The sequence below is a fragment of the Cetorhinus maximus genome, chromosome 7 (assembly GCF_964194155.1).
Source record: "Cetorhinus maximus chromosome 7, sCetMax3.hap1.1, whole genome shotgun sequence".
Taxonomy (NCBI): Eukaryota; Metazoa; Chordata; class Chondrichthyes; order Lamniformes; family Cetorhinidae; genus Cetorhinus; species Cetorhinus maximus.
Genome location: NC_135885.1, coordinates 95694374 through 95708864, shown reverse-complemented (window position 1 = coordinate 95708864; position 14491 = coordinate 95694374).

Below are 14491 nucleotides of genomic sequence, written 5' to 3'. Positions count from 1 at the left end.
CCCTCATGCCTCTGTAGTTGCCTTTATTCAACTGTAATACCGTTACATCTGATTCCAGCTTTCTCCTCTCAAATTGCAGGGTAAATTCTATCATATTATGGTCACTTCCTCCTAAGGGTTCCTTCACCTTAAGCTCCCTTATCAAATCTGCCTCCTTACACATCACTAAATCTAGAATTGCCTGTTCCCTAGTGGGCTCCACCACAAGCTGCTCCAAAAAGCCATCTTGTAGACATTCCACAAATTCCTTTTCTTGAGATCCACTACCAACCTGATTTTCCCAGTCTACCTGCATATTGAAATCCCCCATGATCACTGTAACCTTGCCTTTCTTACACACCTTTTCTATCTCCTGGTGTATCTTGTGCCCCACATCCTGACTACTGTTCGGAGGCCTGTACATAACTCCCATTACGGTTTTTTTACCTTTGCGGTTCCTCAACTCTACCCACACAGATTCTACATCATCTGGCCCGACATCATTTCTTGCTATCGATTTAATTTCATTTCTTACTAACAAAGCAACCCCACCCCCTCTGCAAACCTGCCTATCTTTTCGATAGGATGTATATCCTTGGATATTTAGCTCCCAGTCCTGATCCCCTTGCAGCCATGTCTCCGTGATGCCCACCACATCATACCTGCCAATTTCAATCTGCGTCACAAGCTCATTTACCTCATTTCGTATACTGCGTGCATTCAGATACAACACCTTCAGTCCTGTATTTCCTGTCCCCTTTCTCATTGTTGGCCTTTTATCTGAGGTGCTTGAAGTTAGATTCCTAGCCCTTTCCAAACACTCTGTCCTATTTTGTGTTCTGGAGACTTTAATAGCCTCTCCTGGGCACTCCTTTCTTTTCAGTTTTTTCATAATTTTCCATGAAGTTGAATCCACCCACCCACACACTAACCTGCTCCTTTGTTTCCCATTAGTCATACTTCTTGGAGTTTTGCCCTTCCCTTCCCCCCCACTTTCTTGTTTAAAGTCCTGTTGACCACCCTATTTACCCTTTTCTCTAGAACATTGGTCCCAGATCGGTTCAGGTGGAGACCGTCCCAACGGTACAGATCCCTCCTGTTCCAATACTGATGCCAGTGCCCCACGAAATGGAACCCCTTTTTCCCGCACCACCCCTTTAGCTACGTGTTTACTTCTCTTATTCTCGCGTCCCTATGCCAATTTGCACGTGGCTCGGGTATTAATCCGGAGATTATAACCCTTGAGGATCTGTTCTTTAATTTAGTTCCTAGTTCCTGATAATCCCCAAACAGGTCCTCTTTCCTAGTCTTACCTATGTTATTTGTCCCGACGTGGACCACAACAACAGGATCCTCCCCCTCCCTCTCCAATATCCTTTCAAGCCGGTCAGAGATGCCCCTCACCCTGGCACCGGGCAGGCAACATACCGTGCGGGATTCTCGATCCTGCTTACAAAGCATGCTATCAATTCCCCTAATTATAGAATCCCCTACAACTACCACTTGTCTTTTTGCTCACCCCTCTTGAATGGGCTCCTGTGCCACGGTGCCGTGGTCAGCTGGCTCATCCTCCCTACAGCCCTGTTCCTGATCCACACAGGGAGCAAGTACCTCGTACCTGTTGGACAAGGTCAAGAGCTGAGGCTCCTCTGGTCCTGAACACAGGATCTCTCTACCTGCCTCACTTGCAGTCACACCCTGCTGACCCTGATCACTGACCGAGCTTGAGGTACTTAATCTACCGGGTGTGACCGCCTCCTGAAACAAAGTGTCCAGGTAACTCTCCCCCTCCTGGATGTGCCTCAGTGTCCGGAGCTCGGACTCCAGCTCATCAATTCTGAGCCGGAGTTCCTCCAGCAACCAACACTTGCTGCAGATGTGGTCACTGCGGCTCGCAATGGGATCTGCCAGCTTCCACATCATACAGCTACAGCACAGCACCTGCCCAGCCATCTCGACTTAGATAATTAATTTATTAATTAGCTTTGCAGTGTTTTTTTTTCAAATTTGGTGCAGATTTACTACCAACCAATCAAGTCACAGCTTTCCTGTGATGTCAATTTTTCAGTTTTGGCTTCAGTTACTCTGTGCCCCAAGGTCACCGCTCCGGTGCTCCTCCCTCCGAGCTCCCTGGAGGCAAGGCCGCGAATCCCCGAGGTAAGCTAGATTTATACTCACCGCTCCAGTGCTCTCTGTTGGATGCTCTTCCTCCTATTGAGTGCAAGAATCCTTCTCCTCGATTCTCTCCTGAGTCGCGGTGGCTGCGGTGACTTCTCCCAGAATGCTTCAGTCACTTCTCACCAGCACCCTCTGTTGGATGCTCTTCCTCCTGTTGAGTGCAAGAGTCCTTCTCCTCGATTCCCTCCTGAGTCGCAGTGGTGGGGTGACTTCTCTCAGAATGCTTCACTGTCCTGTTCAGAAGAGGCCCTAATTACCCTACAAAAGGCCAGAAACAACCACAAAATCTCTAACACTCAAGTGGAAAGCAACAGACCTCCTGGCTGTGTTTAACTTGTTCTGACAACATGTAGAGCTATGTTTTCTGGATCTCACTATTTCTGAACCAGATAAACAAGCCATTAAAATTCAAATTGCTTGAGGCAAAGAAGGCCTCCATAGACTAAATATGTCAGATCTGTCTGACACCATCTGCAGAATCAAAATATAGTCAACGTTTGAAGATCAACTACGAGTGAAACTCAACTTCCGAATACACCATCTGGAATCATGTCTCTTAGGCATCAACAGACATAGAGACCATTGACTAATTCATAAATAGATGCAGAGATAAGGGCCTGGGTTTTCCAGTCCCACCTGCAGTGGGAATCGTTGCAGGTGGGATGGAAAATTTGGTGGACCAGCGAAAAGTGTGTTGACTTTGGACGGGAATTTCGGCGGCACCAGAAAATCCCAGCCAAGGGGTGTGATTGCAACTTCATGGCAGCAAAGCTATTCGACAGAATAATCGAGCTCCTGATAGCATTTAGGAAGCATTCCAAAAAGACCTCTTGGACCAAGCCAAAGGTAACACTGTGGAAGCACTGCTGCAAAGTGGTTGCAAGTACAAACCCATACTACTGGGAAGACAGAGTCAACAGGCTATGTGTAGTTTGCCCACCATTGGCATGATAGCCAATACAGGCAAGCCTAGTAAGCAATACTAGTCACATACATGCACCCAGAAATTGCCTAGTTTTTAATGATGTATGCAAGGCACGTGGCACCAGAGGTCATTGGAAGTGATGATACAGAAAGCAAAGACCAGAACAGGTGGTTCAATGTCAGAAGAAGCCACATACAAAAGCCACACAGCTACAGCATTCTAAACAACCAGGAGCGTGTACCAAATAGCACCAAGACATGGACCTGAAATCTACCCTTGGGGTGCACCCAAAATTGACACGGCTGGAAGCAAATGTAAAACCCGTTCCCAGCCAAGTTCACACTGTGAACATGATCTAACGCTGGGTGGCCAATTAAGGCCCACCCAGTGTGAAATGCGACTGCTGGGTGTGTTTTCCATGCATGGGAGTGGGATCGCGTCAGGAGTTGGGTCCAATGGGGACTCAAAAATGGGAGAGGCAGCTCCCTGAAGGCTGCATGGAGTTGTGGGGAAGGCTGAGGGAGCTGTTTGCCCAACAAATGTCCTCGTATGCAGTCATGGCCTCAGCACCCGGTGATTATGGAAGGCAGGAGGGCAAGTCAGGGGGGAACTCTGCCCCCTGTTTCTCAGATGATTACCTGGGAGTGCTGGTTGAGGAGGTCACTGCCAGGCAGCATATCCTAATGCCCAGTGATGGCAAGAGAAGGCTGTCCAACTGACCAAGAGGTCGCTGCCCAGGTCAGTGGGCATGACGTGGTGCACAACACGTGGCTCCTGTACCGCAAAAGTTTCAGTGATCTTCTGTGGTCAACAAGGGTAAGTGCAGAAATGGCATGGACCTGTGCAGAGAACTTTAGGCAGGTGCCCATTGCTCAGAATGTTCAGGGGTCTGAAAGTGTGTATGCCAACTGGCACAAAAGCCTGCCCTGCCAAGGCTGGGATGTCAGCACGACTGGCCTCAGTGCATTGCAGGGTGAGATGTGCCATTATGACATAGCTACTTAATGACTGGGGGAGAGGGTGGGTGGAACCAGGAAAGGACCTTCAGAGAGATGGAGCAATAATGAGGCTATTTTTCCCTGTCAGGGGAAGAGCAGTTATAACGCTGCGGAATGCCGCAGAACGGATGGAGAAGTGCCAAATCTGTGCATCCCCATGAAGCACACGAGTGATGCACTGGAGCTGGAATTCCATCGGCCAGCTCGCTCCTCTGGTTGCAGTGAAGTGGGGGTCTCGGATGAAGGTAAGAGTACAGGTGACAGATGCATGTGTGGTGGGTACTAGAAACATAACCGGCTCCTCTCATCAGAAATTATAATCATCTAAAGCCCTCTTGAATACCTCGATTGAACCTGCCTCCACCACACTTCCAGGCAGTGCATTCCAGACCCGAACCACTCGCTGTGTGAGAATTTTTTTTCTCATGTTACATTTGCTTCTTTTGCAAATCACTTTAAATCTGTGCCCTCTCGTTCTTGATCCTTTTACGAGTGGGAACAGCTTCTCCATATCTACTCTGTCCAGCCTCCTCATGATTTTGAACATCTCCATCAAATCTTCACTTAGCCTTCTCCTCTCCAAGGAGAACAGTCCCAAACTCTCCAATCTATCCTTATAGCTGACATTTCTCATTCATGGAACCATTCTTGTAAACCTCTTCTGCACTCTCTCCAATATGTTCACATCCTTCCTATAGTGTGGCATCCAGAATTGTACACAATATTCCAGCTGAGGTCTAATGAGTGTCTTATATAAATACAGCATAACCTCCCTGCTCTTGTACTCTACTCCCCTGTTAATAAAGCCCAGGATATTATATGCTTTATTAAATGTTCTCTCCATCTGGGGAAAAGGCAGGGCAATGGCATTACATCATAATGCCCATTTGGAGAGCTGGTGCAGGCATGAGGGGTTGAATGGCTTTCTTCTGTGCCATTAAAATTCTGTGATTCTGTGAACTGTCACGGGCAGAGAGCCCATTGAAGCTCCAATGCAGAGGGTACCATGCAACAGGTCTCCAATGTCTTCCTCAGCCCGCCTAGCATGCATAGTGACTTTGATGATTGAATGTACTGTGCTTTTGCCTTCCTCCCACAGATGTGCCATCCACAAGAGCGGCCAGTGACCCTGAGGACTCCCCATTGAGCTCAGATGAAGACATCACATCTGCACCAGCGTCGCACCATCTCTCTGAATCAGATACCAACGCAGATACTCACACGTCGGTGGGAATTAGTTATTCGGCTCTGCTGGTAATGTACAGTGGTGAGGGCACATCACACTCGCATGAGGAGCTGGCAGAGGCAGAGAGGCCCCAGGGAGCTGACAGTGGGAGCACAGCTGGAGACCAGGACCATGCTGCGTCCGAGGCAGATGACGAGCCTCTGGAGTTGTCCATGAGGCAGCTGATGCTGGATATCCAGTGGGATGTGGGGATAGGGTAGAACTGGCCAAGATCCATGAGGGTCTGCATGCCATGGTCTCCGTCATGGAGGAGTCCATGTGAGGCATGAGTTCTGCGTTAACCCTTAACACGGAGTGCACAGCCTCCTCCATTGAGAGAGTGGCAACTCTCATGGAGAGACAGCTTCAGGAGGAGACTCAGGAGTTTCTGGGGTTGCACTCAGACCTGCAAGCTCTCAGGAGGTCACTGCCAGTGTGAGAGATGGATGAGGCGCCTAGTCTCACTGCTGGATCCCCGTCTATCAATGGTGAGCAGGGAGTTGCAAATGCACCTCACGCTGGTGGACAATCTGCTTGTCATTTCCATGGGCTTCTTTCAGGGCTCTCTGGATGAGGGCACCAGCTCCTCCACTCCTCTGCCAGTGGCCACTGTATCTCATGATGCTGTGTTGATTGAGGAGTGCCCGGCTATAGGGCTGGATGCACCCCCCAAGGTGAAGGCTGCTCAGGCTCCGGCAGCAGAGGACAACTGCCAAGGTCATCAGGGGCACCAGGACAGTAGAGTCAGCAGGCTGCCTCCAACGCCACTGACAGCGAGGGGGAGTGTGGGGTGGGGGAGGCACCAAGACACAGCACTCACAGACATAAGTTGAAGGCACCTTGAGCACAACAGGAGCGTGTCACGGGTGACAATTTTTGTGTGAATTATTTTGTGTTGACTCTTGTGTTAGGGATGAACACTTTGACTGTTCTTCATTTGTTCATGTGAAATAACAGAAACATTTATTTAAGTTAAATGTGCTGAGTTGTCTGGATGATATGAATAGTTGCCAGATGCAGTACAGGCTTATAAACATATAGCGTTGTGTGGTGCTGGCGTACTGGGTTGGGTTCTTATTTATTGATTGTCAGCAAAGGAGACAGAGCCATTGTCTTGAGGAGGCATCGATACTTTGGATGCTGAGCAGAAGGTTCGCTGGATTAAAGCATCCCTGGTGCCCCTGCCTCCATGAAGGGTCCTGTCCTCTGCCTCGAGGTACTCGCCCTGCGCCTCCCCAGGCTTGTCCTCTGAGCCATCACTTGAGTCATCCTCCATGGCCTGCGGAGCTGCCTCGCTTTCCTCAACCTCCAATAGCAGCCCCCCCTCCCCCCTTGCCAGAGCCAGGTTGTGCAGAGCGCAGCATGCACCGACTATGAGGAAGACACGCTCTGGAGGATACTACAATGCTCCCCCTGATCAGTCCAGGCATCTGAAGTGCATCTTCAGCAGCCGGATGGCCCTCTCTACCACCGCACTTGTGGAGGCATGACTCCTGTTGTACCTCTCCTCGGCCTCAGCTCTTGGGTAAAGGAATGGGGTCATCAGTCACTTCTTCAAGGGGTAGCCCTTGTCACCCGGAGCCATCCATCCCCTCGTGCAGGAGCCACGAACAGCCTTGGTACCTGTGATTGCCACAAGATGTAAGCATTGTGTGAGCTCCCAGGATAACGGGCACAAACGTGGAGAATCTGTGTCCTGTGGTCACAGATAATCTGAACATTCATTGAGTGGAACCCCTTTCTGTTTAAGAAAGCTTCAGGCTCATCTGCTGGCACTTGATGGTCACGTGAGAGCAATCCCTGGGCGCGGGGGAACTCAGCCAGCGCAGTGAAACCTCGTGCTCTCTCTGCCTGGCTCGCCTCGTCTGTCTGGAAGTAGATGAACGTGCGGACGTGTCTAAAGATAGCATCAGTCACGAGCTTGACCCAGCTGTGTGAAGCTGGTTGAGATGCACTGCACAGATCCCCCACTGAGCCCTGAAAAGAACTGGAAGCTTAGAAGTTGAAGGCCACTGTGACCTTCAAAGCCACTGGCATGGGGTGTCCGCCCGCGCAGTTGGAGGCAATTTCTGGACCTAGCATGTGATATATTGCTGTTACTGTGTCCCTGGAGGCGAAGCCTCCTGTGGTACTGGACCTCAGACATCTGGAGGTAGTTGGAGCGCTGCCTGAACACTCTAGACACTGGGTAATGGCATCTTCGGCGTGCCCTCCCGCCTTGGCCTCCCTGCTGGCCCTGCACCAACTGGGCCCCTGCCTCCCCTCTTAAAAGTCTGTCCCTGGGGCGCTGCCTGCACCCACCTGGCCTCCTCTCCCACCTGCCCCTCCCTTCCTCTTCAGGGGAGGTTCCACCAGTGGAATTCACTATCCCCATTAGATGGGATGTAGAGGAGCAGTACCTTGAAAATGAAGGAGCGCTGTCCTGCGATACTCAGGGGGACCTTCCAGGGAAGATGAGGACCTGAAATGCTGAAAGGCAGCCTTGATAATCAAACGAGAGGCTATGAAACTCTGGGACAACTCTGTGCTCACACAGCAAAGGACTGGCAATGACAGGGAAAGTGCTGCTGCTCCGGGGGCCTTTTATCCCACCCGTGGATGAGGAAAAGATTAAAATTTAACGAAAGCTAAAAATTGCACGGGCAACGTAAAATCGGAATCCTGACTTTGGAATGCAAGATTCAGGCTATGATCTTATTGAAGATCTTGTTGAAACCTATAAGATTCTGAGGGAACTTGACAGGGGATTGAAAAACAGGGGATTGAAAAACAGGGGATTGAAAAACAGGGGAAGATGAAAGATACCCACAACTGGGTAACGAATTACCCAACATGAACATCAGACAAAAAGCTCAAGCAGAGCATCCAACTGATGGTACATGGAATCCAGCAGTAATCATCAAAAATGACCCGAACCAAGATCGTATCAAGTATGAACACTAAAAGTTATGATGGTATGACGGCATGACAAAACACATGCCAAATCAGAACAATACCACAACCAGGAACACAGAGTAATCTGCTCTGAAGAATGGTCAAATGGACTCAAAACGTTAACTCTGTTTCTCTCTCCACAGATGCTGCCAGACCTGCTGAGTTTTTCCAGCATTTTCTGTCTTTTTTTTCAGATTTCCAGCATCCGCAGTATTTTGCTTTTCATTTAACAGAGTAATCCTATTGTGAATAGAACACAGTCTGATGCACAACACGCACAAAGTATCACCAACCAGCATTCTGAAAACAGACAGCAGCCTTCAGCAAAGATCACCATATCTAAGTCTGACAGATAAGCAAACCACCGATACATTTCAGAGACTGGTAAATTTATTGCTTTTGTATAATGGCTCATTCAGACACAATGGGTGGGATCGTCCCAGATTCACACAAAGTGCGGTAGCGGGCGGGAAAAAAGTAGTTTTACCCGCCGGCCACAATGGTGAGTTTTTGTGCTGTATTGTCCCATTTCCACCTTATTAATTCTGCAGCCGCAGGAAACAGGCCTCGCTGGCAGGCGGCCTCCGATTGGCCCACCACACTGTTACCTCATCGCTTCCTCATGCAGGGCGCTGTACTTAAACTGCAGCCGCACGCACACTCCTCAATGCTTGCAGCCCAGCACTGCTCCGGTGAAGGCATGGGGCAGGACTTTTACCTTGGGCGGGCAGGCACGCGCACGATCAGCTCGAGTGTAAAATGACGCGCTTTGAAGTCGGGCGAGCATCCCGACAATTAAAAGGTATGTTAAGGCCATTAACAAGGTAATTGGAAGAAAATTTTCACTGTCCGTCCAACCCTACGGTTGGCAGGCAGGCAGAAAGGCCAAGCCCACTATTCCACGATTTTGGAAACCTCATCCACAGCGGATAAAAATGAAATGAAACTTTTGAAATTTCTTTTATAACATGTCCCTCCTCATGTGCCACAGTCAAGTTTTATGACATTTTTAAGACCTTATTTTAAAAACTCTTCATCTCCCTGAGGCAGCTCTGTGCCTCAGGGAGATTTTCAAGTGCGAACTTGCATGCTCGCCCTCCTCTGCACCCCCCTCCCCCTCCCCCTCCGCACACAGAAGCGGTGAGTGCTGCCGCTTACATTTCACACTGGGCTGGCCTTAATTGGCCTGCCAGCATGAAATCGCAGTCCAGCCCCAATCGTGGGCGGCAGTCGGCTTCCTGACCACCCCGAGCCTGCCCAACAAGGGGAAAATTCTGCACATGGTGCCAAAAGCCAAGGAGAGTGCAACTCACTGATTCAGTGATGCTACCCTGGGGCACTTTATGGACACTGTGGAGGCCGACTGCAATGTCCTCTACCCTCACTCTGGCCACCGGAAGCCCATCAGTCTCGCTAGTCCGGCTTGGGAGGCAGTGTCAGTGATGGCCAGTGCCAATGCTGCACACAAGAGGTCGGCCATCCAGTGTAGGAAACAGATGAATGATCTCACCCGTGCCACCAGGGTAAGGCAACCACCTTATCACTCTAAACTCTCACATTCACAAGGTCATCACACATTCACTGGCATCTCACTCACTGCCAGCTCAAGGGACATCACCACTCACTCTCTCACACATACCCTCAACACCTCCATCTGGCCTCATCTCCGCTGGAGACTGCCTCCTCAGCCCTCACCGTCGTGAGGCCATTTGCACGGATCAACTTGTGCCTCCACACACACCCTGGGATGCCCCACTTCCCCAGTACAGCCCTTGCCCTGCAGCCTCTTCGCTTGCCTGAGGCCACCTCTCCCGCTTCCCCAAGCAAGCCCTAGCTCTGCAGCCATCAAAAAGCCACCCCCACCTTACAGCTGGTCTGGTAGGGAGAGATCAGCCTGTGAGTCCCCTAAAAATGATGTGGTGCTGTCTGATGACCACGAGTGCTGTCTGAAGCAAGGTAGGTAAACAAACCTCAAAATCCCGAGCTAAGTGCAGCTTGACAGGTATGCGTCACTTATGTGCAGTTGGCAAACATGTCAACGTGCCCGGATGATCCAGTGTGGGGGGATGATTCCGGCAAGCAGGGCTTATAATAAGATACTAATGTATTGAAATTAGGCATCCGACGTGCAGTGGTGGGAAACACGGTCTTGCATTGACGGGTGGATTGGATGATCACAAACTGGTTTCACAATGGCGAGAAACTGATTTTTGGCCTTCTTGCCATATTGTCCTCCCCTGCCTGATGCCAACTGGACCGGAAAATTCCAGTCAATGTTATTCTCTTTGCTTTCATGTAAAATTTTGATTCTTTAAGGGTAAACTTTTATTCAGAGAAAAAGGGAAATGTTATGATATGATGTACAAGTACCTTTAAAGAGGAAAAACTTAAATTGCTATCAATCATTACCACCTCAAGGCAGGATGTGATATATTAGTCCCATGGCTTGTATTCAGTCTGCAAGTAGCAGCAGTAAAAGTCAAATGTACTATACTTAGCCTCCAGTTAACTCTATCCATATATAGTCTTATCTTCAAATAAAGAACCCACATTAATGTTTTGCCAATGTTTGTTGAGTGATTGGTACATTTATGTTGAAGAGAAGAATATAACATGGTGGCAGCATAGTTTTTAAATATTTGACTGGAGTATCCATGCAGCAGAAGAAAAGAACTGGTGTAAAAGTGAAACAATAATCAAGCCTCACTGTGTGCAAATGATTCTGCAGCTCTGTACCTTCATTCAGGAATCACACCTTGCAGCCAGCAGGCACCAGGCAAGTTCAGTTATAGCATAATCCTTTGACATTCTTATCTAAGAAAAATCTATTGGTCTCAGTCTTAAAAATTTCGGTTAACCCAGTACTTGGTGTTGACAAGTGGAGGTGCAGTTCCAGACTTCTGGAATGGTCTGTTTGCATTATGTTTAAGGACATATTGCAGAGAAAAACCACCCCTCTAGGACTGATTTATTAGAAAAGGTTATAACGTTTTGTACCCTTCAGCTTAGAATCAGGCAAGTTCAAAAGAACCTTACAGCGGTATGTAAGGAAACCGAAAGAAAAACTTCGAATTATATAGCACACTTCATGACCTGAGACATCCCAAAGCACTTTTATTTTGAAATATAATGCACAATTTTACGAGGTGCCAGATTTCACCTCCCCGACACCACCAAACCCGACCCAGATAAAGAGTCTGGTGGGAACCTGCTGAGGGGAACACAGCCATTTAACATTCATTTGGCCATTAATAGGCTGGATATGGAATTTCCACCCCTCGGGAAGAGGAAGTCCTGCCTCAGAGAGCTGCTGGCCAATCAGAGGCTGGCAGATCTCTTGAACTTCAGGACAGAGGCGTAGGGAGTTGAACCAGAATTAGGGTAAATGTATGGGGGTCTCACTGGGTGCCTGGTGGCAGGCCCAGGTGAGGTGGGTGGATGGCTGGGTTAACGCCAGAAAGTGGGGGTGGTTAGCCCATTTGGCTAGATAGCTAGAGTGTGGTGCAGAATGATGCCAATGGCACTGGCTCAATCCCTACACTGGCTCAGGGAGGCCCTGCCTCCTCGCCTTGCCCCATGCTAAGCGTAGCCAAATTATCCCTCTCCAATGGAGAGAGATGCCTCTGGTCCTCTGGGATTATGGCTAGATGATAATGATGATGGATATGAGCAATAGCTGGACGAGGACCTTAATTGGGCATTAATTGGCCACTTAAGGGCCTCAATTGGTAACGGGTGGGAAGGCTATCCACAGGCTTTCCCACCCAGGACTTAATCAGGGTGGAGGTGGGAAAGTGGCAGAGTCCCCAGCCACCACCCTCCCACCCAACTAATTGTCCCCTGCTACCAAACTTTCCACAGCGGAGGGCATTAAATTCCGCCCATAATTGCCCACTTTAGGGCCTCAATTGCCCCACTGGCAGGCAGGTTATTCCTGCTGCTGGTAAAATTGTGGTGGGGACAGGGCCAGGTGGGTAGGTGGTGGAAAAGCCGCTTGCTGAATTTAATGAGCCACTCCACCATCAAACTCGTCTGCGGGGGTTGGTGGGGTGGAGGGAGATAGTGTATAAAATCCAGCCTGTTGTAAGATAGGAAACCCAACAGTCAATTTGTCCACAACAAGCTACCATAAACAGGACATCAGGCCATAATCCCTTGCTACCAACTGTTAGACAGCATACATGGCTGCTCTCTCTATGTTAATAAGTGCTATTGTTTAATTCAATTCAATTGAATTCACTTTTATTATCCATACGGAAATTTGTTTTTGGTACATTTGCTCATTCATTAAAAAAAATATATAAATGAATAATAACAATAAAAGAAAGAAAATTACTCTACCACAATGATCTAACTTTAATTAAATATGTATTAAAAACTATTCCAATGCATTAAAATAATCAGCCAGTGAGTCTGCCCTGAGTGAATACCCTCATACATACATCAAGTTCCTGTTAAAAGTTTTTATAGAGGGCACAAATGAGTTCAGCAACTGATTTATTTGCATCAGAGGGATTGTAGACATTTTTCTGAACACACCCAACAGTGATACTGAGACAGGGGTGATTCTCATTGTTCATGACACTCTTTACTTTCATCAAATTTCTTTGAGAACAGTTTTTGTCAAGGGAGATCTGCTCATCAAGTATCCTTCCTGTTCTGTTCAGTAATCTCTGTGCTCTTATAGAGTCTACTTTCCTAAGACAACAGTAACAGGCCAGATATCCAAAAGAATAGCACACTCAACTGCAGCCATATAGAAGAGTTTCATGATCATAGCATCTACACAAAAGGATTTTAATTTTCTGAGATAATATAATCATGTATTATCTTGGCCATCACAGCTATATGCTGTTCCCTCCAATTCAACTTATCATCTGCTTTGATACCTAGATAATTGTAACTATTTCCGCAGATGCTGCCAGACCTGCTGAGTTTTTCCAGGTACTTTTGTTTTTGTTTTGGATTTCCAGCATCCGCAGTTTTTTGCTTTTATCTTAGTAACTATTTCAATGTCCGCATCATGAATCTTCACTGGAACAATATCTTTAACTCTGATTGGCCAGCAGTTCTCTGAGTCGGGACTTCCACTTCCTGATGGGTGGAAATCCCATGGCCAGCCTATTAATGGCCAAATGAATGTTTACTAAAATCTATAACTAGTTCTTTCAGCTTGTTTTCGTTCAGTTTAGAGAATTGTTATCACATCAATTGTTATCACATCACAAGTGGCATTGACAACCCATCAGCACACTCTTCACATACAGTATAAATTGTTGCTTTCCCCTTATATTGCCATTATTGTGAGTGTCCTGATGATGTGCAAGGCAAAAAGTTCATTTAATTAGCTGTAATCAGTCCAAAGTATTTATTATTGTCCAGGTAATGTTTAGAGGTGTTGCAACTCAGGAAATCCACTTCAGAGTAAATTCTGTCCATTAGGTAAGACATCATCATATATCAGCTGAACAGAATATCATGGCCTTTTTTTTCATCTATGACCTTCATCATTGATAAAAATGAATATTTTCCACCCAAGAATAACTCAATTTCTTAGGCCATGAACACAAATTTCTTCAGACATGTGGCAGTTTGAAACTGCGGTGTCATTGGGAATTTGCAACCTGATCTCAGAATGGTAAAGGGGTAATTAAACCAACAACACTATCATTAGATCACGACAGTAATTTAGGGAGTAATTATATGCATTGTTTTGAAGCAAACAATTAGATAAGTGCTCTTTTCTAGCTTTCTGGATAACTTTGTTCAGCTTGAACAGTCCTTCTTTCTCTGTAGGATGTGTTCTTGACATTACTTGTTCAGTGCTTGCTTGAGGGTACAGCTGATACCAATTTAATAAGGAGATAATTCCATTTTGTGTGCAAAGTTTACCAAAATATAAATGATTTTGACTCAGGAATCAGAAGCACTATTTCATACTTTGCAGACTGCATCAAATTGCTAGGTATAGTTAATACTGAGGAAGAATGCAACAAAATGCAGGAGGACATAATAAACTTGCATAATGAGAATGGAATTGGCTAATGAATTTCAGTATAGGTAAGTGTAAGGTGTTTCATTCTGGCAGGAAGAATAAGTAGGCCACACACAGCCTAGAAAATAAGAGTCTGAATGAGGTAGAGGAGCAAAGGGATCTAGGAATACAGGTACATAAAGTACTAAATGCAGCAATACAGCTTAACAAAGCCAAATAAGAAAGCAAACAAAGCACAAGGGTTTATATAAAGATAG